Below are 3,162 nucleotides of genomic sequence, written 5' to 3' on the forward strand. Positions count from 1 at the left end.
GAGGGCACGGGGGAGGGCAGGGAAGGGAGCGCATGTGTGCGGACGCGTGATGGATGTTTGTTTGTTTAAACTTCCGCCTGAGCATTTCTCCCCCGCGAGATTTCTGGTGAATCCAACTTCCCCGCCAAACGGGCGCCCGATTCCGCCGTCAGCGGCATCAGCCAGATCCCTTTGAGGCGGGGAAGAGGATCTTAAGGCAAATGCAGAAAGCTGAGTGCCTGAGCGGAAATTAACCGGGCTTTACTTCGGCACGGTTCCGACTCAGTTCCCAAGTGGTTTATTTACAGACCCGATTCCCAACATTCGAGCGGGTGTGGTTTTCCATAGTCCCCGAGCTTTCGGCCTCCTCGGACAAAAAGGGGTAAGGGGTAAGTAAGGTGGGAGGATCTTCTACTGATCAGCTCGAGGGAGGCGGGGGGGGGTCGGCTTGTCAGAGGCTAGGAGGACCGTGGTGGGGGACTGCTATGGAAGCTTTGATCCCACACAATGGGTTATACGTGCACCAGGTTTTAGTTCCGTTTTGTTAGGAGTAGAGTTCAACCGGTGCCCTCTTTTCGTTTAATTATTTTGTTCCCTTTCCTGTTTTCCTCTCCTCATCCTCCATATTTTCAAATCTATTTGGGGCAACTGCTCTACGGTTTAAAAATCTGCCCCATGTCCAGAGACTCGGAAAAAAGGACGGTCATTCTACATTGTATCCCATTTTTAATATTATAAATGCCATTCCTTTAAGGATTTTTTTTTAATTTATTTTTGCATTTCGTATTTTCCGTGGCGTGTATTTGGAATAAAAAGTCTTCGTTTTCCTCTCCTTGTCTCTAAGTCTCTGGCCCCGTCCAGGGACTGTGTTGGCCTGACCGAGTCTCGGGGATAGAAGCGAGTTCGAACAACATGAGAGATTTAAGTCTTAGTTCCGTTGGAAGGCCAAGATCTTAACTCTTGTTATGCTCCTTAAAAGCTGCTGCCCTGAACTCGCTCAGGGCACTCTTCACATTCTCACAGTCTCTTTGCTGGCGTAGGTGCAAATCTGTGTGGAATTGTTGCCCGTCTAGCCCCCGCGTACCTAACCCTTTCCACTTTCTCTGAAGTAAGGGCGTTGCTCGCGACCGGACGTGGAGGCAAAGCTCGAGAAGCTGAGACCGCGAACCGACTGATTAAGGAGGGCATCTGAGCGGCATCCCGCCGGTTAAGTCCAGGCCTGAGAGAGAAGATTTCCGGAGGGAGGGTCGGTTAGCCTTTTCCTTTGCATTGGGATCAACCCTTGCGTTCCTCTCTGACTTTTGCCGCTCTCTTTTCCCTTCTCAAGGTGAAAATCTGGTTCCAGAACAAAAGTCCAAGATCAAGAAGATTATGAAAAATGGAGAGATCCCTCCGGAACACAGTCCCAGCGCCAGCGACCGATGGCTTGTAACTCTCCACAGTCCCCCGCCGTGTGGGAATCGCAGGGCACGGCCAGATCTCTTAGCCACCACACCCACGCTCACGGGGCAACTTCCAACCCGTCGCCCGCATCCACTTACCTGGAGAACTCCTCTTCCTGGTATTCCGGGGCAAACCCCCTGAATGGCCACTTGCAGTCTCACGGCTCCCTCCAGCATTCCTTAGTGCTGGCTTCCGGGACAATCTATTAGAACGGGCGAGCCTTTTTTTTTAAAAAAAAACCACCATTCCTCCTTCCTTTTTTTGTTTTGGACTCTATTGCTTTTGTTCACGAAGGGAAATAATAATAATAATAATTAATAATAATAAAATGGGGACTTCTCTTAAGGAAACTATAACAGGATGAAATGTGTGAAGCTTGTGCATGTAATTTATTGCATTTCAAAGGAAACTCACCCTCCCTCGTTGCTTTTGTTACGTTTTCTTTTATTGTTCAAGACGGACTGGAATTGTTCTCAGCAGCCTGGACACTCTCAAAGGTGCCTTGAAATCTTATGACCTCAACTTTTTTCAAGAGACTTTTTTTCAATTGTCATTTTAATCCTGTACATATTTGTAGATAGAGGAATTAAACTGTATATTCTGAATAAATAAAATTATTTCCACTGTGAGGGCAAAATAGGAGAAAGAGAGATATTAAATGGCAGGTTGCCATTCATCCCCCCCTTCCACTTATCGAAATGAAGTAGAGGATACTTAATAACTGTTCGCTCCTTCCATCCCACACCCTTTTCTTCCTTTGCCATTTTTCCTTTGTTTAGATTGCAATCCTATGACCGGTTATTTAGAAGCAGCCCTTATATCTTCCTAAACTGAAATTCAGAGCAGTTTTCTCTGCCTCGTCCTGGTTTCCCCATGGGTTGGGTCCCGGTTCTCCCCGCCCCTCCTCCCCGTAGGGCGCTTCCGAGGCCCCGATTAACTCCCGCAATCTTTACCGAGGTCTTCCAATCTGCCAATAAGTCTGGTAGGTTTGGAGATGGGAGACTAAGGCAATGCCCGTAGCCTTTTTTACTGAATGAGAGAGCAAAGGCGAACCTTTCCCCCAAGAAAAACGACTTGAAAGCGGTGGGGGGGGGGGCTGGTCTGGACCTGAGTAAGACTATAAATATTTTCCCCTGGATTTCTGCTTCCTTGTATTCCTCCTGAATTTTTCGAGGAAAAGCCAGGAAAAAAATACGGTAGCTGGTCAGTGCAGGACGATGCGTTTCCTCCCAAAGGAACTCCGAAATTGGGCAGTAGCAGATCGAGAAGATGGCACGGAGCCTCTAAGCCTCGGCTGGAAACAAAGGTGATCTGCGCACAGGGCCCGATTTCGACGCAGGAGCCTTTGTCCCGCCCTCCTCTTCGCGCCACCAGTTCCGAAACTGAATCGTAATCGGAACGTAGGCAGCGTGGCTGAGGAAGGAGCTGGTTTATTTCTGGACTCTTGCACCACCCCACAAACCAAGCGTGTCCAAAAGAACAGTGCCGGGGTCGAAGTAGGCAACTAGCAGGGTTTTTTTTGTTTTTGTTTTTTTTGACGGGGGGGTTGTGCCTTGTGCATCAACACACAACTCTTTCTTCTCCCTCTTTAGCACTTATGTCGATAATAAGGCGGATAATAAGGCGTTACTTCGAAATCCCCTTCATCCATGTGACAAAGGGAACTCTTTTTATAGTAGTTTGGGTTTGGGAGTCGTTTTCATGTTGGAAAGAAAGTTGGAAATGAAGAAAATTCATAAA

Source organism: Vipera ursinii, assembly GCF_947247035.1.
Source record: "Vipera ursinii genome assembly, chromosome: Z".
Classification (NCBI taxonomy): Eukaryota; Metazoa; Chordata; class Lepidosauria; order Squamata; family Viperidae; genus Vipera; species Vipera ursinii.